At 52.0% G+C, this 25,605-nt stretch overlaps 22 non-coding genes across 22 annotated transcripts; all 22 read right to left on the bottom strand.

Annotated features, from left to right (window-relative positions):
- Positions 1–581: 581 nt before the first annotated feature.
- LOC144764197 (U2 spliceosomal RNA) lies at positions 582–772 on the bottom strand. Its single transcript, XR_013596390.1, has one exon. It is a non-coding gene; the product is annotated as a U2 spliceosomal RNA (small nuclear RNA).
- A 973-nt stretch (positions 773–1,745) lies between these two features.
- On the bottom strand, positions 1,746–1,936 carry LOC144764196 (U2 spliceosomal RNA). The gene has a single exon (XR_013596389.1). It is a non-coding gene; the product is annotated as a U2 spliceosomal RNA (small nuclear RNA).
- Positions 1,937–2,860: 924 nt separating this feature from the next.
- Positions 2,861–3,051, bottom strand: LOC144764195 (U2 spliceosomal RNA). Its single transcript, XR_013596388.1, has one exon. It is a non-coding gene; the product is annotated as a U2 spliceosomal RNA (small nuclear RNA).
- A 973-nt stretch (positions 3,052–4,024) lies between these two features.
- Positions 4,025–4,215, bottom strand: LOC144764194 (U2 spliceosomal RNA). Its single transcript, XR_013596387.1, has one exon. It is a non-coding gene; the product is annotated as a U2 spliceosomal RNA (small nuclear RNA).
- Positions 4,216–5,188: 973 nt separating this feature from the next.
- LOC144764193 (U2 spliceosomal RNA) lies at positions 5,189–5,379 on the bottom strand. The gene has a single exon (XR_013596386.1). It is a non-coding gene; the product is annotated as a U2 spliceosomal RNA (small nuclear RNA).
- A 924-nt stretch (positions 5,380–6,303) lies between these two features.
- Positions 6,304–6,494, bottom strand: LOC144764192 (U2 spliceosomal RNA). The gene has a single exon (XR_013596385.1). It is a non-coding gene; the product is annotated as a U2 spliceosomal RNA (small nuclear RNA).
- Positions 6,495–7,479: 985 nt separating this feature from the next.
- On the bottom strand, positions 7,480–7,670 carry LOC144764190 (U2 spliceosomal RNA). Its single transcript, XR_013596383.1, has one exon. It is a non-coding gene; the product is annotated as a U2 spliceosomal RNA (small nuclear RNA).
- A 975-nt stretch (positions 7,671–8,645) lies between these two features.
- Positions 8,646–8,836, bottom strand: LOC144764189 (U2 spliceosomal RNA). The gene has a single exon (XR_013596382.1). It is a non-coding gene; the product is annotated as a U2 spliceosomal RNA (small nuclear RNA).
- A 934-nt stretch (positions 8,837–9,770) lies between these two features.
- On the bottom strand, positions 9,771–9,961 carry LOC144764188 (U2 spliceosomal RNA). The gene has a single exon (XR_013596381.1). It is a non-coding gene; the product is annotated as a U2 spliceosomal RNA (small nuclear RNA).
- A 934-nt stretch (positions 9,962–10,895) lies between these two features.
- Positions 10,896–11,086, bottom strand: LOC144764187 (U2 spliceosomal RNA). The gene has a single exon (XR_013596380.1). It is a non-coding gene; the product is annotated as a U2 spliceosomal RNA (small nuclear RNA).
- Positions 11,087–12,059: 973 nt separating this feature from the next.
- Positions 12,060–12,250, bottom strand: LOC144764186 (U2 spliceosomal RNA). The gene has a single exon (XR_013596379.1). It is a non-coding gene; the product is annotated as a U2 spliceosomal RNA (small nuclear RNA).
- Positions 12,251–13,223: 973 nt separating this feature from the next.
- On the bottom strand, positions 13,224–13,414 carry LOC144764185 (U2 spliceosomal RNA). The gene has a single exon (XR_013596378.1). It is a non-coding gene; the product is annotated as a U2 spliceosomal RNA (small nuclear RNA).
- A 924-nt stretch (positions 13,415–14,338) lies between these two features.
- Positions 14,339–14,529, bottom strand: LOC144764184 (U2 spliceosomal RNA). Its single transcript, XR_013596377.1, has one exon. It is a non-coding gene; the product is annotated as a U2 spliceosomal RNA (small nuclear RNA).
- Positions 14,530–15,502: 973 nt separating this feature from the next.
- LOC144764183 (U2 spliceosomal RNA) lies at positions 15,503–15,693 on the bottom strand. Its single transcript, XR_013596376.1, has one exon. It is a non-coding gene; the product is annotated as a U2 spliceosomal RNA (small nuclear RNA).
- A 973-nt stretch (positions 15,694–16,666) lies between these two features.
- LOC144764181 (U2 spliceosomal RNA) lies at positions 16,667–16,857 on the bottom strand. Its single transcript, XR_013596375.1, has one exon. It is a non-coding gene; the product is annotated as a U2 spliceosomal RNA (small nuclear RNA).
- Positions 16,858–17,785: 928 nt separating this feature from the next.
- LOC144764180 (U2 spliceosomal RNA) lies at positions 17,786–17,976 on the bottom strand. The gene has a single exon (XR_013596374.1). It is a non-coding gene; the product is annotated as a U2 spliceosomal RNA (small nuclear RNA).
- A 976-nt stretch (positions 17,977–18,952) lies between these two features.
- LOC144764178 (U2 spliceosomal RNA) lies at positions 18,953–19,143 on the bottom strand. The gene has a single exon (XR_013596372.1). It is a non-coding gene; the product is annotated as a U2 spliceosomal RNA (small nuclear RNA).
- A 975-nt stretch (positions 19,144–20,118) lies between these two features.
- LOC144764177 (U2 spliceosomal RNA) lies at positions 20,119–20,309 on the bottom strand. Its single transcript, XR_013596371.1, has one exon. It is a non-coding gene; the product is annotated as a U2 spliceosomal RNA (small nuclear RNA).
- A 934-nt stretch (positions 20,310–21,243) lies between these two features.
- LOC144764176 (U2 spliceosomal RNA) lies at positions 21,244–21,434 on the bottom strand. Its single transcript, XR_013596370.1, has one exon. It is a non-coding gene; the product is annotated as a U2 spliceosomal RNA (small nuclear RNA).
- A 934-nt stretch (positions 21,435–22,368) lies between these two features.
- On the bottom strand, positions 22,369–22,559 carry LOC144764175 (U2 spliceosomal RNA). The gene has a single exon (XR_013596369.1). It is a non-coding gene; the product is annotated as a U2 spliceosomal RNA (small nuclear RNA).
- A 973-nt stretch (positions 22,560–23,532) lies between these two features.
- LOC144764174 (U2 spliceosomal RNA) lies at positions 23,533–23,723 on the bottom strand. The gene has a single exon (XR_013596368.1). It is a non-coding gene; the product is annotated as a U2 spliceosomal RNA (small nuclear RNA).
- A 924-nt stretch (positions 23,724–24,647) lies between these two features.
- On the bottom strand, positions 24,648–24,838 carry LOC144764173 (U2 spliceosomal RNA). The gene has a single exon (XR_013596367.1). It is a non-coding gene; the product is annotated as a U2 spliceosomal RNA (small nuclear RNA).
- Between the last annotated feature and the right edge of the window lie 767 nt (positions 24,839–25,605).

Genomic DNA, 25,605 nt, shown 5'->3' with positions numbered 1-25,605 from the left:
ACTGCTCCCCTGCAGCCTAAGGCCTATAGATAAGGCTTGGCCGTTCGTGGCCGTTCGGGGACGGGCGGGGCGGGCAGAGAAGGAAAAGGACTCTGTATTTTTCTTCTTGCTCAGAGAAGCCAAGGGCAGTGTCCACTTCTCTGCCAGCCTGCATGCCAGCCAGCCTGCCTGCCTGCCTCCCTCCCTCCCTCCCACTGACTTGCTGGGAACCTTCTTCCATTCGTTCCCCAGTGAAATGGATCCAAAATCACTGAAAGTCTGCTGCTGGAAAAACAATCTTTTTCCGACGTTTGTCTCTTTTCAAAGTGCAGCGTCTGGATGGAGAAGGGGAGAAAAAAAGAAATAATTTTTTATTTGTATTTTTTTTTCGTAAACCCGAAAAATTAATAAATGAATAAATAAATAACGCACGGCCCGGGTGCGGCAAATAAGTCAAATAAATACATGAATAAGGCAAGACACGGTGACCAGTTTGCTTTTATTCACACGCAAACACAATAGCGCCACTTTACAGGGTTTGGTAGTGGAGCGCTACTCTCGTTTTCTCGTCTATTTTTCAACAGCATTGTTTTCCCCGGGTGGGGAAGTGCACCATTCCTGGAGGTACTGCAATACCAGGTTGATGCGTGGAGTGGACAGAGCAAGCTCCTATTCCATCTCCCTGTTCCAAAAATCAATTTAATATATGGTCCCCAGATAGAGGACGTATCAGATATTAAACTGATAAGAACAGATACTACACTTGATCTTAGCCAAAAGGCCGAGAAGCGATAACCCGGGCCCATTCAGAATCAACGCCTCCCGAAGCAATCTACCTGGCTCACCCGGACTTGGCTCTTCCCTCGCACCGTCGCTGGCCGCCTTTCCGCCTCTTTTTCCGACTCCCAGCAAGGGCTCAGTATGTCTGGGTGGAAAGGAGGCCCCGGCCTCAGGCCTTCTCCCGGCTCCCAGAGTCCTCCTCGGCTGTCGCCTCATCAGGCGTCACTTAGCATACCCACGTTGTCCTCTTTCTAGAATTTGCATGCCCCGCCCCTTCCTGCGCACTGCTTCCAGACGGCTGGCCAGAAAGACTGGCAGCCAGGGGATGCTGGGAATCAGCCCAGGATGCCCTGGACAGCTCCCTGACCGGATATGGCCGGCCCCTCACCCTCGCTTGCCGGGGACACTGCTCCCCTGCAGCCTAAGGCCTATAGATAAGGCTTGGCCGTTCGTGGCCGTTCGGGGACGGGCGGGGCGGGCAGAGAAGGAAAAGGACTCTGTATTTTTCTTCTTGCTCAGAGAAGCCAAGGGCAGTGTCCACTTCTCTGCCAGCCTGCATGCCAGCCAGCCTGCCTGCCTGCCTCCCTCCCTCCCTCCCACTGACTTGCTGGGAACCTTCTTCCATTCGTTCCCCAGTGAAATGGATCCAAAATCACTGAAAGTCTGCTGCTGGAAAAACAATCTTTTTCCGACGTTTGTCTCTTTTCAAAGTGCAGCGTCTGGATGGAGAAGGGGAGAAAAAAAGAAATAATTTTTTATTTGTATTTTTTTTTCGTAAACCCGAAAAATTAATAAATGAATAAATAAATAACGCACGGCCCGGGTGCGGCAAATAAGTCAAATAAATACATGAATAAGGCAAGACACGGTGACCAGTTTGCTTTTATTCACACGCAAACACAATAGCGCCACTTTACAGGGTTTGGTAGTGGAGCGCTACTCTCGTTTTCTCGTCTATTTTTCAACAGCATTGTTTTCCCCGGGTGGGGAAGTGCACCATTCCTGGAGGTACTGCAATACCAGGTTGATGCGTGGAGTGGACAGAGCAAGCTCCTATTCCATCTCCCTGTTCCAAAAATCAATTTAATATATGGTCCCCAGATAGAGGACGTATCAGATATTAAACTGATAAGAACAGATACTACACTTGATCTTAGCCAAAAGGCCGAGAAGCGATAACCCGGGCCCATTCAGAATCAACGCCTCCCGAAGCAATCTACCTGGCTCACCCGGACTTGGCTCTTCCCTCGCACCGTCGCTGGCCGCCTTTCCGCCTCTTTTTCCGACTCCCAGCAAGGGCTCAGTATGTCTGGGTGGAAAGGAGGCCCCGGCCTCAGGCCTTCTCCCGGCTCCCAGAGTCCTCCTCGGCTGTCGCCTCATCAGGCGTCACTTAGCATACCCACGTTGTCCTCTTTCTAGAATTTGCATGCCCCGCCCCTTCCTGCGCACTGCTTCCAGACGGCTGGCCAGAAAGACTGGCAGCCAGGGGATGCTGGGAATCAGCCCAGGATGCCCTGGACAGCTCCCTGACCGGATATGGCCGGCCCCTCACCCTCGCTTGCCGGGGACACTGCTCCCCTGCAGCCTAAGGCCTATAGATAAGGCTTGGCCGTTCGTGGCCGTTCGGGGCGGGCAGAGAAGGAAAAGGACTCTGTATTTTTCTTCTTGCTCAGAGAAGCCAAGGGCAGTGTCCACTTCTCTGCCAGCCTGCATGCCAGCCAGCCTGCCTGCCTGCCTCCCTCCCTCCCTCCCACTGACTTGCTGGGAACCTTCTTCCATTCGTTCCCCAGTGAAATGGATCCAAAATCACTGAAAGTCTGCTGCTGGAAAAACAATCTTTTTCCGACGTTTGTCTCTTTTCAAAGTGCAGCGTCTGGATGGAGAAGGGGAGAAAAAAAGAAATAATTTTTTATTTGTATTTTTTTTTCGTAAACCCGAAAAATTAATAAATGAATAAATAAATAACGCACGGCCCGGGTGCGGCAAATAAGTCAAATAAATACATGAATAAGGCAAGACACGGTGACCAGTTTGCTTTTATTCACACGCAAACACAATAGCGCCACTTTCTATTTTTCAACAGCATTGTTTTCCCCGGGTGGGGAAGTGCACCATTCCTGGAGGTACTGCAATACCAGGTTGATGCGTGGAGTGGACAGAGCAAGCTCCTATTCCATCTCCCTGTTCCAAAAATCAATTTAATATATGGTCCCCAGATAGAGGACGTATCAGATATTAAACTGATAAGAACAGATACTACACTTGATCTTAGCCAAAAGGCCGAGAAGCGATAACCCGGGCCCATTCAGAATCAACGCCTCCCGAAGCAATCTACCTGGCTCACCCGGACTTGGCTCTTCCCTCGCACCGTCGCTGGCCGCCTTTCCGCCTCTTTTTCCGACTCCCAGCAAGGGCTCAGTATGTCTGGGTGGAAAGGAGGCCCCGGCCTCAGGCCTTCTCCCGGCTCCCAGAGTCCTCCTCGGCTGTCGCCTCATCAGGCGTCACTTAGCATACCCACGTTGTCCTCTTTCTAGAATTTGCATGCCCCGCCCCTTCCTGCGCACTGCTTCCAGACGGCTGGCCAGAAAGACTGGCAGCCAGGGGATGCTGGGAATCAGCCCAGGATGCCCTGGACAGCTCCCTGACCGGATATGGCCGGCCCCTCACCCTCGCTTGCCGGGGACACTGCTCCCCTGCAGCCTAAGGCCTATAGATAAGGCTTGGCCGTTCGTGGCCGTTCGGGGACGGGCGGGGCGGGCAGAGAAGGAAAAGGACTCTGTATTTTTCTTCTTGCTCAGAGAAGCCAAGGGCAGTGTCCACTTCTCTGCCAGCCTGCATGCCAGCCAGCCTGCCTGCCTGCCTCCCTCCCTCCCTCCCACTGACTTGCTGGGAACCTTCTTCCATTCGTTCCCCAGTGAAATGGATCCAAAATCACTGAAAGTCTGCTGCTGGAAAAACAATCTTTTTCCGACGTTTGTCTCTTTTCAAAGTGCAGCGTCTGGATGGAGAAGGGGAGAAAAAAAGAAATAATTTTTTATTTGTATTTTTTTTTCGTAAACCCGAAAAATTAATAAATGAATAAATAAATAACGCACGGCCCGGGTGCGGCAAATAAGTCAAATAAATACATGAATAAGGCAAGACACGGTGACCAGTTTGCTTTTATTCACACGCAAACACAATAGCGCCACTTTACAGGGTTTGGTAGTGGAGCGCTACTCTCGTTTTCTCGTCTATTTTTCAACAGCATTGTTTTCCCCGGGTGGGGAAGTGCACCATTCCTGGAGGTACTGCAATACCAGGTTGATGCGTGGAGTGGACAGAGCAAGCTCCTATTCCATCTCCCTGTTCCAAAAATCAATTTAATATATGGTCCCCAGATAGAGGACGTATCAGATATTAAACTGATAAGAACAGATACTACACTTGATCTTAGCCAAAAGGCCGAGAAGCGATAACCCGGGCCCATTCAGAATCAACGCCTCCCGAAGCAATCTACCTGGCTCACCCGGACTTGGCTCTTCCCTCGCACCGTCGCTGGCCGCCTTTCCGCCTCTTTTTCCGACTCCCAGCAAGGGCTCAGTATGTCTGGGTGGAAAGGAGGCCCCGGCCTCAGGCCTTCTCCCGGCTCCCAGAGTCCTCCTCGGCTGTCGCCTCATCAGGCGTCACTTAGCATACCCACGTTGTCCTCTTTCTAGAATTTGCATGCCCCGCCCCTTCCTGCGCACTGCTTCCAGACGGCTGGCCAGAAAGACTGGCAGCCAGGGGATGCTGGGAATCAGCCCAGGATGCCCTGGACAGCTCCCTGACCGGATATGGCCGGCCCCTCACCCTCGCTTGCCGGGGACACTGCTCCCCTGCAGCCTAAGGCCTATAGATAAGGCTTGGCCGTTCGTGGCCGTTCGGGGACGGGCGGGGCGGGCAGAGAAGGAAAAGGACTCTGTATTTTTCTTCTTGCTCAGAGAAGCCAAGGGCAGTGTCCACTTCTCTGCCAGCCTGCATGCCAGCCAGCCTGCCTGCCTGCCTCCCTCCCTCCCTCCCACTGACTTGCTGGGAACCTTCTTCCATTCGTTCCCCAGTGAAATGGATCCAAAATCACTGAAAGTCTGCTGCTGGAAAAACAATCTTTTTCCGACGTTTGTCTCTTTTCAAAGTGCAGCGTCTGGATGGAGAAGGGGAGAAAAAAAGAAATAATTTTTTATTTGTATTTTTTTTTCGTAAACCCGAAAAATTAATAAATGAATAAATAAATAACGCACGGCCCGGGTGCGGCAAATAAGTCAAATAAATACATGAATAAGGCAAGACACGGTGACCAGTTTGCTTTTATTCACACGCAAACACAATAGCGCCACTTTACAGGGTTTGGTAGTGGAGCGCTACTCTCGTTTTCTCGTCTATTTTTCAACAGCATTGTTTTCCCCGGGTGGGGAAGTGCACCATTCCTGGAGGTACTGCAATACCAGGTTGATGCGTGGAGTGGACAGAGCAAGCTCCTATTCCATCTCCCTGTTCCAAAAATCAATTTAATATATGGTCCCCAGATAGAGGACGTATCAGATATTAAACTGATAAGAACAGATACTACACTTGATCTTAGCCAAAAGGCCGAGAAGCGATAACCCGGGCCCATTCAGAATCAACGCCTCCCGAAGCAATCTACCTGGCTCACCCGGACTTGGCTCTTCCCTCGCACCGTCGCTGGCCGCCTTTCCGCCTCTTTTTCCGACTCCCAGCAAGGGCTCAGTATGTCTGGGTGGAAAGGAGGCCCCGGCCTCAGGCCTTCTCCCGGCTCCCAGAGTCCTCCTCGGCTGTCGCCTCATCAGGCGTCACTTAGCATACCCACGTTGTCCTCTTTCTAGAATTTGCATGCCCCGCCCCTTCCTGCGCACTGCTTCCAGACGGCTGGCCAGAAAGACTGGCAGCCAGGGGATGCTGGGAATCAGCCCAGGATGCCCTGGACAGCTCCCTGACCGGATATGGCCGGCCCCTCACCCTCGCTTGCCGGGGACACTGCTCCCCTGCAGCCTAAGGCCTATAGATAAGGCTTGGCCGTTCGTGGCCGTTCGGGGCGGGCAGAGAAGGAAAAGGACTCTGTATTTTTCTTCTTGCTCAGAGAAGCCAAGGGCAGTGTCCACTTCTCTGCCAGCCTGCATGCCAGCCAGCCTGCCTGCCTGCCTCCCTCCCTCCCTCCCACTGACTTGCTGGGAACCTTCTTCCATTCGTTCCCCAGTGAAATGGATCCAAAATCACTGAAAGTCTGCTGCTGGAAAAACAATCTTTTTCCGACGTTTGTCTCTTTTCAAAGTGCAGCGTCTGGATGGAGAAGGGGAGAAAAAAAGAAATAATTTTTTATTTGTATTTTTTTTTCGTAAACCCGAAAAATTAATAAATGAATAAATAAATAACGCACGGCCCGGGTGCGGCAAATAAGTCAAATAAATACATGAATAAGGCAAGACACGGTGACCAGTTTGCTTTTATTCACACGCAAACACAATAGCGCCACTTTCTATTTTTCAACAGCATTGTTTTCCCCGGGTGGGGAAGTGCACCATTCCTGGAGGTACTGCAATACCAGGTTGATGCGTGGAGTGGACAGAGCAAGCTCCTATTCCATCTCCCTGTTCCAAAAATCAATTTAATATATGGTCCCCAGATAGAGGACGTATCAGATATTAAACTGATAAGAACAGATACTACACTTGATCTTAGCCAAAAGGCCGAGAAGCGATAACCCGGGCCCATTCAGAATCAACGCCTCCCGAAGCAATCTACCTGGCTCACCCGGACTTGGCTCTTCCCTCGCACCGTCGCTGGCCGCCTTTCCGCCTCTTTTTCCGACTCCCAGCAAGGGCTCAGTATGTCTGGGTGGAAAGGAGGCCCCGGCCTCAGGCCTTCTCCCGGCTCCCAGAGTCCTCCTCGGCTGTCGCCTCATCAGGCGTCACTTAGCATACCCACGTTGTCCTCTTTCTAGAATTTGCATGCCCCGCCCCTTCCTGCGCACTGCTTCCAGACGGCTGGCCAGAAAGACTGGCAGCCAGGGGATGCTGGGAATCAGCCCAGGATGCCCTGGACAGCTCCCTGACCGGATATGGCCGGCCCCTCACCCTCGCTTGCCGGGGACACTGCTCCCCTGCAGCCTAAGGCCTATAGATAAGGCTTGGCCGTTCGTGGCCGTTCGGGGACGGGCGGGGCGGGCAGAGAAGGAAAAGGACTCTGTATTTTTCTTCTTGCTCAGAGAAGCCAAGGGCAGTGTCCACTTCTCTGCCAGCCTGCATGCCAGCCAGCCTGCCTGCCTGCCTCCCTCCCTTCCTCCCTCCCTCCCTCCCACTGACTTGCTGGGAACCTTCTTCCATTCGTTCCCCAGTGAAATGGATCCAAAATCACTGAAAGTCTGCTGCTGGAAAAACAATCTTTTTCCGACGTTTGTCTCTTTTCAAAGTGCAGCGTCTGGATGGAGAAGGGGAGAAAAAAAGAAATAATTTTTTATTTGTATTTTTTTTTCGTAAACCCGAAAAATTAATAAATGAATAAATAAATAACGCACGGCCCGGGTGCGGCAAATAAGTCAAATAAATACATGAATAAGGCAAGACACGGTGACCAGTTTGCTTTTATTCACACGCAAACACAATAGCGCCACTTTACAGGGTTTGGTAGTGGAGCGCTACTCTCGTTTTCTCGTCTATTTTTCAACAGCATTGTTTTCCCCGGGTGGGGAAGTGCACCATTCCTGGAGGTACTGCAATACCAGGTTGATGCGTGGAGTGGACAGAGCAAGCTCCTATTCCATCTCCCTGTTCCAAAAATCAATTTAATATATGGTCCCCAGATAGAGGACGTATCAGATATTAAACTGATAAGAACAGATACTACACTTGATCTTAGCCAAAAGGCCGAGAAGCGATAACCCGGGCCCATTCAGAATCAACGCCTCCCGAAGCAATCTACCTGGCTCACCCGGACTTGGCTCTTCCCTCGCACCGTCGCTGGCCGCCTTTCCGCCTCTTTTTCCGACTCCCAGCAAGGGCTCAGTATGTCTGGGTGGAAAGGAGGCCCCGGCCTCAGGCCTTCTCCCGGCTCCCAGAGTCCTCCTCGGCTGTCGCCTCATCAGGCGTCACTTAGCATACCCACGTTGTCCTCTTTCTAGAATTTGCATGCCCCGCCCCTTCCTGCGCACTGCTTCCAGACGGCTGGCCAGAAAGACTGGCAGCCAGGGGATGCTGGGAATCAGCCCAGGATGCCCTGGACAGCTCCCTGACCGGATATGGCCGGCCCCTCACCCTCGCTTGCCGGGGACACTGCTCCCCTGCAGCCTAAGGCCTATAGATAAGGCTTGGCCGTTCGTGGCCGTTCGGGGCGGGCAGAGAAGGAAAAGGACTCTGTATTTTTCTTCTTGCTCAGAGAAGCCAAGGGCAGTGTCCACTTCTCTGCCAGCCTGCATGCCAGCCAGCCTGCCTGCCTGCCTCCCTCCCTTCCTCCCTCCCTCCCTCCCACTGACTTGCTGGGAACCTTCTTCCATTCGTTCCCCAGTGAAATGGATCCAAAATCACTGAAAGTCTGCTGCTGGAAAAACAATCTTTTTCCGACGTTTGTCTCTTTTCAAAGTGCAGCGTCTGGATGGAGAAGGGGAGAAAAAAAGAAATAATTTTTTATTTGTATTTTTTTTTCGTAAACCCGAAAAATTAATAAATGAATAAATAAATAACGCACGGCCCGGGTGCGGCAAATAAGTCAAATAAATACATGAATAAGGCAAGACACGGTGACCAGTTTGCTTTTATTCACACGCAAACACAATAGCGCCACTTTACAGGGTTTGGTAGTGGAGCGCTACTCTCGTTTTCTCGTCTATTTTTCAACAGCATTGTTTTCCCCGGGTGGGGAAGTGCACCATTCCTGGAGGTACTGCAATACCAGGTTGATGCGTGGAGTGGACAGAGCAAGCTCCTATTCCATCTCCCTGTTCCAAAAATCAATTTAATATATGGTCCCCAGATAGAGGACGTATCAGATATTAAACTGATAAGAACAGATACTACACTTGATCTTAGCCAAAAGGCCGAGAAGCGATAACCCGGGCCCATTCAGAATCAACGCCTCCCGAAGCAATCTACCTGGCTCACCCGGACTTGGCTCTTCCCTCGCACCGTCGCTGGCCGCCTTTCCGCCTCTTTTTCCGACTCCCAGCAAGGGCTCAGTATGTCTGGGTGGAAAGGAGGCCCCGGCCTCAGGCCTTCTCCCGGCTCCCAGAGTCCTCCTCGGCTGTCGCCTCATCAGGCGTCACTTAGCATACCCACGTTGTCCTCTTTCTAGAATTTGCATGCCCCGCCCCTTCCTGCGCACTGCTTCCAGACGGCTGGCCAGAAAGCCTGGCAGCCAGGGGATGCTGGGAATCAGCCCAGGATGCCCTGGACAGCTCCCTGACCGGATATGGCCGGCCCCTCACCCTCGCTTGCCGGGGACACTGCTCCCCTGCAGCCTAAGGCCTATAGATAAGGCTTGGCCGTTCGTGGCCGTTCGGGGACGGGCGGGGCGGGCAGAGAAGGAAAAGGACTCTGTATTTTTCTTCTTGCTCAGAGAAGCCAAGGGCAGTGTCCACTTCTCTGCCAGCCTGCATGCCAGCCAGCCTGCCTGCCTGCCTCCCTCCCTCCCTCCCACTGACTTGCTGGGAACCTTCTTCCATTCGTTCCCCAGTGAAATGGATCCAAAATCACTGAAAGTCTGCTGCTGGAAAAACAATCTTTTTCCGACGTTTGTCTCTTTTCAAAGTGCAGCGTCTGGATGGAGAAGGGGAGAAAAAAAGAAATAATTTTTTATTTGTATTTTTTTTTCGTAAACCCGAAAAATTAATAAATGAATAAATAAATAACGCACGGCCCGGGTGCGGCAAATAAGTCAAATAAATACATGAATAAGGCAAGACACGGTGACCAGTTTGCTTTTATTCACACGCAAACACAATAGCGCCACTTTCTATTTTTCAACAGCATTGTTTTCCCCGGGTGGGGAAGTGCACCATTCCTGGAGGTACTGCAATACCAGGTTGATGCGTGGAGTGGACAGAGCAAGCTCCTATTCCATCTCCCTGTTCCAAAAATCAATTTAATATATGGTCCCCAGATAGAGGACGTATCAGATATTAAACTGATAAGAACAGATACTACACTTGATCTTAGCCAAAAGGCCGAGAAGCGATAACCCGGGCCCATTCAGAATCAACGCCTCCCGAAGCAATCTACCTGGCTCACCCGGACTTGGCTCTTCCCTCGCACCGTCGCTGGCCGCCTTTCCGCCTCTTTTTCCGACTCCCAGCAAGGGCTCAGTATGTCTGGGTGGAAAGGAGGCCCCGGCCTCAGGCCTTCTCCCGGCTCCCAGAGTCCTCCTCGGCTGTCGCCTCATCAGGCGTCACTTAGCATACCCACGTTGTCCTCTTTCTAGAATTTGCATGCCCCGCCCCTTCCTGCGCACTGCTTCCAGACGGCTGGCCAGAAAGACTGGCAGCCAGGGGATGCTGGGAATCAGCCCAGGATGCCCTGGACAGCTCCCTGACCGGATATGGCCGGCCCCTCACCCTCGCTTGCCGGGGACACTGCTCCCCTGCAGCCTAAGGCCTATAGATAAGGCTTGGCCGTTCGTGGCCGTTCGGGGACGGGCGGGGCGGGCAGAGAAGGAAAAGGACTCTGTATTTTTCTTCTTGCTCAGAGAAGCCAAGGGCAGTGTCCACTTCTCTGCCAGCCTGCATGCCAGCCAGCCTGCCTGCCTGCCTCCCTCCCTCCCTCCCACTGACTTGCTGGGAACCTTCTTCCATTCGTTCCCCAGTGAAATGGATCCAAAATCACTGAAAGTCTGCTGCTGGAAAAACAATCTTTTTCCGACGTTTGTCTCTTTTCAAAGTGCAGCGTCTGGATGGAGAAGGGGAGAAAAAAAGAAATAATTTTTTATTTGTATTTTTTTTTCGTAAACCCGAAAAATTAATAAATGAATAAATAAATAACGCACGGCCCGGGTGCGGCAAATAAGTCAAATAAATACATGAATAAGGCAAGACACGGTGACCAGTTTGCTTTTATTCACACGCAAACACAATAGCGCCACTTTCTATTTTTCAACAGCATTGTTTTCCCCGGGTGGGGAAGTGCACCATTCCTGGAGGTACTGCAATACCAGGTTGATGCGTGGAGTGGACAGAGCAAGCTCCTATTCCATCTCCCTGTTCCAAAAATCAATTTAATATATGGTCCCCAGATAGAGGACGTATCAGATATTAAACTGATAAGAACAGATACTACACTTGATCTTAGCCAAAAGGCCGAGAAGCGATAACCCGGGCCCATTCAGAATCAACGCCTCCCGAAGCAATCTACCTGGCTCACCCGGACTTGGCTCTTCCCTCGCACCGTCGCTGGCCGCCTTTCCGCCTCTTTTTCCGACTCCCAGCAAGGGCTCAGTATGTCTGGGTGGAAAGGAGGCCCCGGCCTCAGGCCTTCTCCCGGCTCCCAGAGTCCTCCTCGGCTGTCGCCTCATCAGGCGTCACTTAGCATACCCACGTTGTCCTCTTTCTAGAATTTGCATGCCCCGCCCCTTCCTGCGCACTGCTTCCAGACGGCTGGCCAGAAAGACTGGCAGCCAGGGGATGCTGGGAATCAGCCCAGGATGCCCTGGACAGCTCCCTGACCGGATATGGCCGGCCCCTCACCCTCGCTTGCCGGGGACACTGCTCCCCTGCAGCCTAAGGCCTATAGATAAGGCTTGGCCGTTCGTGGCCGTTCGGGGACGGGCGGGGCGGGCAGAGAAGGAAAAGGACTCTGTATTTTTCTTCTTGCTCAGAGAAGCCAAGGGCAGTGTCCACTTCTCTGCCAGCCTGCATGCCAGCCAGCCTGCCTGCCTGCCTCCCTCCCTCCCTCCCACTGACTTGCTGGGAACCTTCTTCCATTCGTTCCCCAGTGAAATGGATCCAAAATCACTGAAAGTCTGCTGCTGGAAAAACAATCTTTTTCCGACGTTTGTCTCTTTTCAAAGTGCAGCGTCTGGATGGAGAAGGGGAGAAAAAAAGAAATAATTTTTTATTTGTATTTTTTTTTCGTAAACCCGAAAAATTAATAAATGAATAAATAAATAACGCACGGCCCGGGTGCGGCAAATAAGTCAAATAAATACATGAATAAGGCAAGACACGGTGACCAGTTTGCTTTTATTCACACGCAAACACAATAGCGCCACTTTACAGGGTTTGGTAGTGGAGCGCTACTCTCGTTTTCTCGTCTATTTTTCAACAGCATTGTTTTCCCCGGGTGGGGAAGTGCACCATTCCTGGAGGTACTGCAATACCAGGTTGATGCGTGGAGTGGACAGAGCAAGCTCCTATTCCATCTCCCTGTTCCAAAAATCAATTTAATATATGGTCCCCAGATAGAGGACGTATCAGATATTAAACTGATAAGAACAGATACTACACTTGATCTTAGCCAAAAGGCCGAGAAGCGATAACCCGGGCCCATTCAGAATCAACGCCTCCCGAAGCAATCTACCTGGCTCACCCGGACTTGGCTCTTCCCTCGCACCGTCGCTGGCCGCCTTTCCGCCTCTTTTTCCGACTCCCAGCAAGGGCTCAGTATGTCTGGGTGGAAAGGAGGCCCCGGCCTCAGGCCTTCTCCCGGCTCCCAGAGTCCTCCTCGGCTGTCGCCTCATCAGGCGTCACTTAGCATACCCACGTTGTCCTCTTTCTAGAATTTGCATGCCCCGCCCCTTCCTGCGCACTGCTTCCAGACGGCTGGCCAGAAAGACTGGCAGCCAGGGGATGCTGGGAATCAGCCCAGGATGCCCTGGACAGCTCCCTGACCGGATATGGCCGGCCCCTCACCCTCGCTTGCCGGGGACACTGCTCCCCTGCAGCCTAAGGCCTATAGATAAGGCTTGGCCGTTCGTGGCCGTTCGGGGACGGGCGGGGCGGGCAGAGAAGGAAAAGGACTCTGTATTTTTCTTCTTGCTCAGAGAAGCCAAGGGCAGTGTCCACTTCTCTGCCAGCCTGCATGCCAGCCAGCCTGCCTGCCTGCCTCCCTCCCTCCCTCCCACTGACTTGCTGGGAACCTTCTTCCATTCGTTCCCCAGTGAAATGGATCCAAAATCACTGAAAGTCTGCTGCTGGAAAAACAATCTTTTTCCGACGTTTGTCTCTTTTCAAAGTGCAGCGTCTGGATGGAGAAGGGGAGAAAAAAAGAAATAATTTTTTATTTGTATTTTTTTTTCGTAAACCCGAAAAATTAATAAATGAATAAATAAATAACGCACGGCCCGGGTGCGGCAAATAAGTCAAATAAATACATGAATAAGGCAAGACACGGTGACCAGTTTGCTTTTATTCACACGCAAACACAATAGCGCCACTTTACAGGGTTTGGTAGTGGAGCGCTACTCTCGTTTTCTCGTCTATTTTTCAACAGCATTGTTTTCCCCGGGTGGGGAAGTGCACCATTCCTGGAGGTACTGCAATACCAGGTTGATGCGTGGAGTGGACAGAGCAAGCTCCTATTCCATCTCCCTGTTCCAAAAATCAATTTAATATATGGTCCCCAGATAGAGGACGTATCAGATATTAAACTGATAAGAACAGATACTACACTTGATCTTAGCCAAAAGGCCGAGAAGCGATAACCCGGGCCCATTCAGAATCAACGCCTCCCGAAGCAATCTACCTGGCTCACCCGGACTTGGCTCTTCCCTCGCACCGTCGCTGGCCGCCTTTCCGCCTCTTTTTCCGACTCCCAGCAAGGGCTCAGTATGTCTGGGTGGAAAGGAGGCCCCGGCCTCAGGCCTTCTCCCGGCTCCCAGAGTCCTCCTCGGCTGTCGCCTCATCAGGCGTCACTTAGCATACCCACGTTGTCCTCTTTCTAGAATTTGCATGCCCCGCCCCTTCCTGCGCACTGCTTCCAGACGGCTGGCCAGAAAGACTGGCAGCCAGGGGATGCTGGGAATCAGCCCAGGATGCCCTGGACAGCTCCCTGACCGGATATGGCCGGCCCCTCACCCTCGCTTGCCGGGGACACTGCTCCCCTGCAGCCTAAGGCCTATAGATAAGGCTTGGCCGTTCGTGGCCGTTCGGGGCGGGCAGAGAAGGAAAAGGACTCTGTATTTTTCTTCTTGCTCAGAGAAGCCAAGGGCAGTGTCCACTTCTCTGCCAGCCTGCATGCCAGCCAGCCTGCCTGCCTGCCTCCCTCCCTCCCTCCCACTGACTTGCTGGGAACCTTCTTCCATTCGTTCCCCAGTGAAATGGATCCAAAATCACTGAAAGTCTGCTGCTGGAAAAACAATCTTTTTCCGACGTTTGTCTCTTTTCAAAGTGCAGCGTCTGGATGGAGAAGGGGAGAAAAAAAGAAATAATTTTTTATTTGTATTTTTTTTTCGTAAACCCGAAAAATTAATAAATGAATAAATAAATAACGCACGGCCCGGGTGCGGCAAATAAGTCAAATAAATACATGAATAAGGCAAGACACGGTGACCAGTTTGCTTTTATTCACACGCAAACACAATAGCGCCACTTTCTATTTTTCAACAGCATTGTTTTCCCCGGGTGGGGAAGTGCACCATTCCTGGAGGTACTGCAATACCAGGTTGATGCGTGGAGTGGACAGAGCAAGCTCCTATTCCATCTCCCTGTTCCAAAAATCAATTTAATATATGGTCCCCAGATAGAGGACGTATCAGATATTAAACTGATAAGAACAGATACTACACTTGATCTTAGCCAAAAGGCCGAGAAGCGATAACCCGGGCCCATTCAGAATCAACGCCTCCCGAAGCAATCTACCTGGCTCACCCGGACTTGGCTCTTCCCTCGCACCGTCGCTGGCCGCCTTTCCGCCTCTTTTTCCGACTCCCAGCAAGGGCTCAGTATGTCTGGGTGGAAAGGAGGCCCCGGCCTCAGGCCTTCTCCCGGCTCCCAGAGTCCTCCTCGGCTGTCGCCTCATCAGGCGTCACTTAGCATACCCACGTTGTCCTCTTTCTAGAATTTGCATGCCCCGCCCCTTCCTGCGCACTGCTTCCAGACGGCTGGCCAGAAAGACTGGCAGCCAGGGGATGCTGGGAATCAGCCCAGGATGCCCTGGACAGCTCCCTGACCGGATATGGCCGGCCCCTCACCCTCGCTTGCCGGGGACACTGCTCCCCTGCAGCCTAAGGCCTATAGATAAGGCTTGGCCGTTCGTGGCCGTTCGGGGACGGGCGGGGCGGGCAGAGAAGGAAAAGGACTCTGTATTTTTCTTCTTGCTCAGAGAAGCCAAGGGCAGTGTCCACTTCTCTGCCAGCCTGCATGCCAGCCAGCCTGCCTGCCTGCCTCCCTCCCTCCCTCCCACTGACTTGCTGGGAACCTTCTTCCATTCGTTCCCCAGTGAAATGGATCCAAAATCACTGAAAGTCTGCTGCTGGAAAAACAATCTTTTTCCGACGTTTGTCTCTTTTCAAAGTGCAGCGTCTGGATGGAGAAGGGGAGAAAAAAAGAAATAATTTTTTATTTGTATTTTTTTTTCGTAAACCCGAAAAATTAATAAATGAATAAATAAATAACGCACGGCCCGGGTGCGGCAAATAAGTCAAATAAATACATGAATAAGGCAAGACACGGTGACCAGTTTGCTTTTATTCACACGCAAACACAATAGCGCCACTTTACAGGGTTTGGTAGTGGAGCGCTACTCTCGTTTTCTCGTCTATTTTTCAACAGCATTGTTTTCCCCGGGTGGGGAAGTGCACCATTCCTGGAGGTACTGCAATACCAGGTTGATGCGTGGAGTGGACAGAGCAAGCTCCTATTCCATCTCCCTGTTCCAAAAATCAATTTAATATATGGTCCCCAGATAGAGGACGTATCAGATATTAAACTGATAAGAACAGATACTACACTTGATCTTAGCCAAAAGGCCGAGAAGCGATAACCCGGGCCCATTCAGAATCAACGCCTCCCGAAGCAATCTACCTGGCTCACCCGGACTTGGCTCTTCCCTCGCACCGTCGCTGGCCGCCTTTCCGCCTCTTTTTCCGACTCCCAGCAAGGGCTCAGTATGTCTGGGTGGAAAGGAGGCCCCGGCCTCAGGCCTTCTCCCGGCTCCCAGAGTCCTCCTCGGCTGTCGCCTCATCAGGCGTCACTTAGCATACCCACGTTGTCCTCTTTCTAGAATTTGCATGCCCCGCCCCTTCCTGCGCACTGCTTCCAGACGGCTGGCCAGAAAGACTGGCAGCCAGGGGATGCTGGGAATCAGCCCAGGATGCCCTGGACAGCTCCCTGACCGGATATGGCCGGCCCCTCACCCTCGCTTGCCGGGGACACTGCTCCCCTGCAGCCTAAGGCCTATAGATAAGGCTTGGCCGTTCGTGGCCGTTCGGGGACGGGCGGGGCGGGCAGAGAAGGAAAAGGACTCTGTATTTTTCTTCTTGCTCAGAGAAGCCAAGGGCAGTGTCCACTTCTCTGCCAGCCTGCATGCCAGCCAGCCTGCCTGCCTGCCTCCCTCCCTCCCTCCCACTGACTTGCTGGGAACCTTCTTCCATTCGTTCCCCAGTGAAATGGATCCAAAATCACTGAAAGTCTGCTGCTGGAAAAACAATCTTTTTCCGACGTTTGTCTCTTTTCAAAGTGCAGCGTCTGGATGGAGAAGGGGAGAAAAAAAGAAATAATTTTTTATTTGTATTTTTTTTTCGTAAACCCGAAAAATTAATAAATGAATAAATAAATAACGCACGGCCCGGGTGCGGCAAATAAGTCAAATAAATACATGAATAAGGCAAGACACGGTGACCAGTTTGCTTTTATTCACACGCAAACACAATAGCGCCACTTTACAGGGTTTGGTAGTGGAGCGCTACTCTCGTTTTCTCGTCTATTTTTCAACAGCATTGTTTTCCCCGGGTGGGGAAGTGCACCATTCCTGGAGGTACTGCAATACCAGGTTGATGCGTGGAGTGGACAGAGCAAGCTCCTATTCCATCTCCCTGTTCCAAAAATCAATTTAATATATGGTCCCCAGATAGAGGACGTATCAGATATTAAACTGATAAGAACAGATACTACACTTGATCTTAGCCAAAAGGCCGAGAAGCGATAACCCGGGCCCATTCAGAATCAACGCCTCCCGAAGCAATCTACCTGGCTCACCCGGACTTGGCTCTTCCCTCGCACCGTCGCTGGCCGCCTTTCCGCCTCTTTTTCCGACTCCCAGCAAGGGCTCAGTATGTCTGGGTGGAAAGGAGGCCCCGGCCTCAGGCCTTCTCCCGGCTCCCAGAGTCCTCCTCGGCTGTCGCCTCATCAGGCGTCACTTAGCATACCCACGTTGTCCTCTTTCTAGAATTTGCATGCCCCGCCCCTTCCTGCGCACTGCTTCCAGACGGCTGGCCAGAAAGACTGGCAGCCAGGGGATGCTGGGAATCAGCCCAGGATGCCCTGGACAGCTCCCTGACCGGATATGGCCGGCCCCTCACCCTCGCTTGCCGGGGACACTGCTCCCCTGCAGCCTAAGGCCTATAGATAAGGCTTGGCCGTTCGTGGCCGTTCGGGGCGGGCAGAGAAGGAAAAGGACTCTGTATTTTTCTTCTTGCTCAGAGAAGCCAAGGGCAGTGTCCACTTCTCTGCCAGCCTGCATGCCAGCCAGCCTGCCTGCCTCCCTCCCTCCCACCCTCCCTCCCACTGACTTGCTGGGAACCTTCTTCCATTCGTTCCCCAGTGAAATGGATCCAAAATCACTGAAAGTCTGCTGCTGGAAAAACAATCTTTTTCCGACGTTTGTCTCTTTTCAAAGTGCAGCGTCTGGATGGAGAAGGGGAGAAAAAAAGAAATAATTTTTTATTTGTATTTTTTTTTCGTAAACCCGAAAAATTAATAAATGAATAAATAAATAACGCACGGCCCGGGTGCGGCAAATAAGTCAAATAAATACATGAATAAGGCAAGACACGGTGACCAGTTTGCTTTTATTCACACGCAAACACAATAGCGCCACTTTCTATTTTTCAACAGCATTGTTTTCCCCGGGTGGGGAAGTGCACCATTCCTGGAGGTACTGCAATACCAGGTTGATGCGTGGAGTGGACAGAGCAAGCTCCTATTCCATCTCCCTGTTCCAAAAATCAATTTAATATATGGTCCCCAGATAGAGGACGTATCAGATATTAAACTGATAAGAACAGATACTACACTTGATCTTAGCCAAAAGGCCGAGAAGCGATAACCCGGGCCCATTCAGAATCAACGCCTCCCGAAGCAATCTACCTGGCTCACCCGGACTTGGCTCTTCCCTCGCACCGTCGCTGGCCGCCTTTCCGCCTCTTTTTCCGACTCCCAGCAAGGGCTCAGTATGTCTGGGTGGAAAGGAGGCCCCGGCCTCAGGCCTTCTCCCGGCTCCCAGAGTCCTCCTCGGCTGTCGCCTCATCAGGCGTCACTTAGCATACCCACGTTGTCCTCTTTCTAGAATTTGCATGCCCCGCCCCTTCCTGCGCACTGCTTCCAGACGGCTGGCCAGAAAGACTGGCAGCCAGGGGATGCTGGGAATCAGCCCAGGATGCCCTGGACAGCTCCCTGACCGGATATGGCCGGCCCCTCACCCTCGCTTGCCGGGGACACTGCTCCCCTGCAGCCTAAGGCCTATAGATAAGGCTTGGCCGTTCGTGGCCGTTCGGGGGCGGGCAGAGAAGGAAAAGGACTCTGTATTTTTCTTCTTGCTCAGAGAAGCCAAGGGCAGTGTCCACTTCTCTGCCAGCCTGCATGCCAGCCAGCCTGCCTGCCTGCCTCCCTCCCTTCCTCCCTCCCTCCCTCCCACTGACTTGCTGGGAACCTTCTTCCATTCGTTCCCCAGTGAAATGGATCCAAAATCACTGAAAGTCTGCTGCTGGAAAAACAATCTTTTTCCGACGTTTGTCTCTTTTCAAAGTGCAGCGTCTGGATGGAGAAGGGGAGAAAAAAAGAAATAATTTTTTATTTGTATTTTTTTTTCGTAAACCCGAAAAATTAATAAATGAATAAATAAATAACGCACGGCCCGGGTGCGGCAAATAAGTCAAATAAATACATGAATAAGGCAAGACACGGTGACCAGTTTGCTTTTATTCACACGCAAACACAATAGCGCCACTTTACAGGGTTTGGTAGTGGAGCGCTACTCTCGTTTTCTCGTCTATTTTTCAACAGCATTGTTTTCCCCGGGTGGGGAAGTGCACCATTCCTGGAGGTACTGCAATACCAGGTTGATGCGTGGAGTGGACAGAGCAAGCTCCTATTCCATCTCCCTGTTCCAAAAATCAATTTAATATATGGTCCCCAGATAGAGGACGTATCAGATATTAAACTGATAAGAACAGATACTACACTTGATCTTAGCCAAAAGGCCGAGAAGCGATAACCCGGGCCCATTCAGAATCAACGCCTCCCGAAGCAATCTACCTGGCTCACCCGGACTTGGCTCTTCCCTCGCACCGTCGCTGGCCGCCTTTCCGCCTCTTTTTCCGACTCCCAGCAAGGGCTCAGTATGTCTGGGTGGAAAGGAGGCCCCGGCCTCAGGCCTTCTCCCGGCTCCCAGAGTCCTCCTCGGCTGTCGCCTCATCAGGCGTCACTTAGCATACCCACGTTGTCCTCTTTCTAGAATTTGCATGCCCCGCCCCTTCCTGCGCACTGCTTCCAGACGGCTGGCCAGAAAGACTGGCAGCCAGGGGATGCTGGGAATCAGCCCAGGATGCCCTGGACAGCTCCCTGACCGGATATGGCCGGCCCCTCACCCTCGCTTGCCGGGGACACTGCTCCCCTGCAGCCTAAGGCCTATAGATAAGGCTTGGCCGTTCGTGGCCGTTCGGGGCGGGCAGAGAAGGAAAAGGACTCTGTATTTTTCTTCTTGCTCAGAGAAGCCAAGGGCAGTGTCCACTTCTCTGCCAGCCTGCATGCCAGCCAGCCTGCCTGCCTGCCTCCCTCCCTTCCTCCCTCCCTCCCTCCCACTGACTTGCTGGGAACCTTCTTCCATTCGTTCCCCAGTGAAATGGATCCAAAATCACTGAAAGTCTGCTGCTGGAAAAACAATCTTTTTCCGACGTTTGTCTCTTTTCAAAGTGCAGCGTCTGGATGGAGAAGGGGAGAAAAAAAGAAATAATTTTTTATTTGTATTTTTTTTTCGTAAACCCGAAAAATTAATAAATGAATAAATAAATAACGCACGGCCCGGGTGCGGCAAATAAGTCAAATAAATACATGAATAAGGCAAGACACGGTGACCAGTTTGCTTTTATTCACACGCAAACACAATAGCGCCACTTTACAGGGTTTGGTAGTGGAGCGCTACTCTCGTTTTCTCGTCTATTTTTCAACAGCATTGTTTTCCCCGGGTGGGGAAGTGCACCATTCCTGGAGGTACTGCAATACCAGGTTGATGCGTGGAGTGGACAGAGCAAGCTCCTATTCCATCTCCCTGTTCCAAAAATCAATTTAATATATGGTCCCCAGATAGAGGACGTATCAGATATTAAACTGATAAGAACAGATACTACACTTGATCTTAGCCAAAAGGCCGAGAAGCGATAACCCGGGCCCATTCAGAATCAACGCCTCCCGAAGCAATCTACCTGGCTCACCCGGACTTGGCTCTTCCCTCGCACCGTCGCTGGCCGCCTTTCCGCCTCTTTTTCCGACTCCCAGCAAGGGCTCAGTATGTCTGGGTGGAAAGGAGGCCCCGGCCTCAGGCCTTCTCCCGGCTCCCAGAGTCCTCCTCGGCTGTCGCCTCATCAGGCGTCACTTAGCATACCCACGTTGTCCTCTTTCTAGAATTTGCATGCCCCGCCCCTTCCTGCGCACTGCTTCCAGACGGCTGGCCAGAAAGCCTGGCAGCCAGGGGATGCTGGGAATCAGCCCAGGATGCCCTGGACAGCTCCCTGACCGGATATGGCCGGCCCCTCACCCTCGCTTGCCGGGGACACTGCTCCCCTGCAGCCTAAGGCCTATAGATAAGGCTTGGCCGTTCGTGGCCGTTCGGGGACGGGCGGGGCGGGCAGAGAAGGAAAAGGACTCTGTATTTTTCTTCTTGCTCAGAGAAGCCAAGGGCAGTGTCCACTTCTCTGCCAGCCTGCATGCCAGCCAGCCTGCCTGCCTGCCTCCCTCCCTCCCTCCCACTGACTTGCTGGGAACCTTCTTCCATTCGTTCCCCAGTGAAATGGATCCAAAATCACTGAAAGTCTGCTGCTGGAAAAACAATCTTTTTCCGACGTTTGTCTCTTTTCAAAGTGCAGCGTCTGGATGGAGAAGGGGAGAAAAAAAGAAATAATTTTTTATTTGTATTTTTTTTTCGTAAACCCGAAAAATTAATAAATGAATAAATAAATAACGCACGGCCCGGGTGCGGCAAATAAGTCAAATAAATACATGAATAAGGCAAGACACGGTGACCAGTTTGCTTTTATTCACACGCAAACACAATAGCGCCACTTTCTATTTTTCAACAGCATTGTTTTCCCCGGGTGGGGAAGTGCACCATTCCTGGAGGTACTGCAATACCAGGTTGATGCGTGGAGTGGACAGAGCAAGCTCCTATTCCATCTCCCTGTTCCAAAAATCAATTTAATATATGGTCCCCAGATAGAGGACGTATCAGATATTAAACTGATAAGAACAGATACTACACTTGATCTTAGCCAAAAGGCCGAGAAGCGATAACCCGGGCCCATTCAGAATCAACGCCTCCCGAAGCAATCTACCTGGCTCACCCGGACTTGGCTCTTCCCTCGCACCGTCGCTGGCCGCCTTTCCGCCTCTTTTTCCGACTCCCAGCAAGGGCTCAGTATGTCTGGGTGGAAAGGAGGCCCCGGCCTCAGGCCTTCTCCCGGCTCCCAGAGTCCTCCTCGGCTGTCGCCTCATCAGGCGTCACTTAGCATACCCACGTTGTCCTCTTTCTAGAATTTGCATGCCCCGCCCCTTCCTGCGCACTGCTTCCAGACGGCTGGCCAGAAAGACTGGCAGCCAGGGGATGCTGGGAATCAGCCCAGGATGCCCTGGACAGCTCCCTGACCGGATATGGCCGGCCCCTCACCCTCGCTTGCCGGGGACACTGCTCCCCTGCAGCCTAAGGCCTATAGATAAGGCTTGGCCGTTCGTGGCCGTTCGGGGACGGGCGGGGCGGGCAGAGAAGGAAAAGGACTCTGTATTTTTCTTCTTGCTCAGAGAAGCCAAGGGCAGTGTCCACTTCTCTGCCAGCCTGCATGCCAGCCAGCCTGCCTGCCTGCCTCCCTCCCTCCCTCCCACTGACTTGCTGGGAACCTTCTTCCATTCGTTCCCCAGTGAAATGGATCCAAAATCACTGAAAGTCTGCTGCTGGAAAAACAATCTTTTTCCGACGTTTGTCTCTTTTCAAAGTGCAGCGTCTGGATGGAGAAGGGGAGAAAAAAAGAAATAATTTTTTATTTGTATTTTTTTTTCGTAAACCCGAAAAATTAATAAATGAATAAATAAATAACGCACGGCCCGGGTGCGGCAAATAAGTCAAATAAATACATGAATAAGGCAAGACACGGTGACCAGTTTGCTTTTATTCACACGCAAACACAATAGCGCCACTTTCTATTTTTCAACAGCATTGTTTTCCCCGGGTGGGGAAGTGCACCATTCCTGGAGGTACTGCAATACCAGGTTGATGCGTGGAGTGGACAGAGCAAGCTCCTATTCCATCTCCCTGTTCCAAAAATCAATTTAATATATGGTCCCCAGATAGAGGACGTATCAGATATTAAACTGATAAGAACAGATACTACACTTGATCTTAGCCAAAAGGCCGAGAAGCGATAACCCGGGCCCATTCAGAATCAACGCCTCCCGAAGCAATCTACCTGGCTCACCCGGACTTGGCTCTTCCCTCGCACCGTCGCTGGCCGCCTTTCCGCCTCTTTTTCCGACTCCCAGCAAGGGCTCAGTATGTCTGGGTGGAAAGGAGGCCCCGGCCTCAGGCCTTCTCCCGGCTCCCAGAGTCCTCCTCGGCTGTCGCCTCATCAGGCGTCACTTAGCATACCCACGTTGTCCTCTTTCTAGAATTTGCATGCCCCGCCCCTTCCTGCGCACTGCTTCCAGACGGCTGGCCAGAAAGACTGGCAGCCAGGGGATGCTGGGAATCAGCCCAGGATGCCCTGGACAGCTCCCTGACCGGATATGGCCGGCCCCTCACCCTCGCTTGCCGGGGACACTGCTCCCCTGCAGCCTAAGGCCTATAGATAAGGCTTGGCCGTTCGTGGCCGTTCGGGGACGGGCGGGGCGGGCAGAGAAGGAAAAGGACTCTGTATTTTTCTTCTTGCTCAGAGAAGCCAAGGGCAGTGTCCACTTCTCTGCCAGCCTGCATGCCAGCCAGCCTGCCTGCCTGCCTCCCTCCCTCCCTCCCACTGACTTGCTGGGAACCTTCTTCCATTCGTTCCCCAGTGAAATGGATCCAAAATCACTGAAAGTCTGCTGCTGGAAAAACAATCTTTTTCCGACGTTTGTCTCTTTTCAAAGTGCAGCGTCTGGATGGAGAAGGGGAGAAAAAAAGAAATAATTTTTTATTTGTATTTTTTTTTCGTAAACCCGAAAAATTAATAAATGAATAAATAAATAACGCACGGCCCGGGTGCGGCAAATAAGTCAAATAAATACATGAATAAGGCAAGACACGGTGACCAGTTTGCTTTTATTCACACGCAAACACAATAGCGCCACTTTACAGGGTTTGGTAGTGGAGCGCTACTCTCGTTTTCTCGTCTATTTTTCAACAGCATTGTTTTCCCCGGGTGGGGAAGTGCACCATTCCTGGAGGTACTGCAATACCAGGTTGATGCGTGGAGTGGACAGAGCAAGCTCCTATTCCATCTCCCTGTTCCAAAAATCAATTTAATATATGGTCCCCAGATAGAGGACGTATCAGATATTAAACTGATAAGAACAGATACTACACTTGATCTTAGCCAAAAGGCCGAGAAGCGATAACCCGGGCCCATTCAGAATCAACGCCTCCCGAAGCAATCTACCTGGCTCACCCGGACTTGGCTCTTCCCTCGCACCGTCGCTGGCCGCCTTTCCGCCTCTTTTTCCGACTCCCAGCAAGGGCTCAGTATGTCTGGGTGGAAAGGAGGCCCCGGCCTCAGGCCTTCTCCCGGCTCCCAGAGTCCTCCTCGGCTGTCGCCTCATCAGGCGTCACTTAGCATACCCACGTTGTCCTCTTTCTAGAATTTGCATGCCCCGCCCCTTCCTGCGCACTGCTTCCAGACGGCTGGCCAGAAAGACTGGCAGCCAGGGGATGCTGGGAATCAGCCCAGGATGCCCTGGACAGCTCCCTGACCGGATATGGCCGGCCCCTCACCCTCGCTTGCCGGGGACACTGCTCCCCTGCAGCCTAAGGCCTATAGATAAGGCTTGGCCGTTCGTGGCCGTTCGGGGCGGGCAGAGAAGGAAAAGGACTCTGTATTTTTCTTCTTGCTCAGAGAAGCCAAGGGCAGTGTCCACTTCTCTGCCAGCCTGCATGCCAGCCAGCCTGCCTGCCTGCCTCCCTCCCTCCCTCCCACTGACTTGCTGGGAACCTTCTTCCATTCGTTCCCCAGTGAAATGGATCCAAAATCACTGAAAGTCTGCTGCTGGAAAAACAATCTTTTTCCGACGTTTGTCTCTTTTCAAAGTGCAGCGTCTGGATGGAGAAGGGGAGAAAAAAAGAAATAATTTTTTATTTGTATTTTTTTTTCGTAAACCCGAAAAATTAATAAATGAATAAATAAATAACGCACGGCCCGGGTGCGGCAAATAAGTCAAATAAATACATGAATAAGGCAAGACACGGTGACCAGTTTGCTTTTATTCACACGCAAACACAATAGCGCCACTTTCTATTTTTCAACAGCATTGTTTTCCCCGGGTGGGGAAGTGCACCATTCCTGGAGGTACTGCAATACCAGGTTGATGCGTGGAGTGGACAGAGCAAGCTCCTATTCCATCTCCCTGTTCCAAAAATCAATTTAATATATGGTCCCCAGATAGAGGACGTATCAGATATTAAACTGATAAGAACAGATACTACACTTGATCTTAGCCAAAAGGCCGAGAAGCGATAACCCGGGCCCATTCAGAATCAACGCCTCCCGAAGCAATCTACCTGGCTCACCCGGACTTGGCTCTTCCCTCGCACCGTCGCTGGCCGCCTTTCCGCCTCTTTTTCCGACTCCCAGCAAGGGCTCAGTATGTCTGGGTGGAAAGGAGGCCCCGGCCTCAGGCCTTCTCCCGGCTCCCAGAGTCCTCCTCGGCTGTCGCCTCATCAGGCGTCACTTAGCATACCCACGTTGTCCTCTTTCTAGAATTTGCATGCCCCGCCCCTTCCTGCGCACTGCTTCCAGACGGCTGGCCAGAAAGACTGGCAGCCAGGGGATGCTGGGAATCAGCCCAGGATGCCCTGGACAGCTCCCTGACCGGATATGGCCGGCCCCTCACCCTCGCTTGCCGGGGACACTGCTCCCCTGCAGCCTAAGGCCTATAGATAAGGCTTGGCCGTTCGTGGCCGTTCGGGGACGGGCGGGGCGGGCAGAGAAGGAAAAGGACTCTGTATTTTTCTTCTTGCTCAGAGAAGCCAAGGGCAGTGTCCACTTCTCTGCCAGCCTGCATGCCAGCCAGCCTGCCTGCCTGCCTCCCTCCCTCCCTCCCACTGACTTGCTGGGAACCTTCTTCCATTCGTTCCCCAGTGAAATGGATCCAAAATCACTGAAAGTCTGCTGCTGGAAAAACAATCTTTTTCCGACGTTTGTCTCTTTTCAAAGTGCAGCGTCTGGATGGAGAAGGGGAGAAAAAAAGAAATAATTTTTTATTTGTATTTTTTTTTCGTAAAC

This window comes from Lissotriton helveticus, chromosome 6 (assembly GCF_964261635.1).
Source record: "Lissotriton helveticus chromosome 6, aLisHel1.1, whole genome shotgun sequence".
NCBI lineage: Eukaryota > Metazoa > Chordata > Amphibia > Caudata > Salamandridae > Lissotriton > Lissotriton helveticus.
Note: the sequence above shows the minus strand (reverse complement) of the source record. Positions and strands in the feature narration are given on the sequence as shown.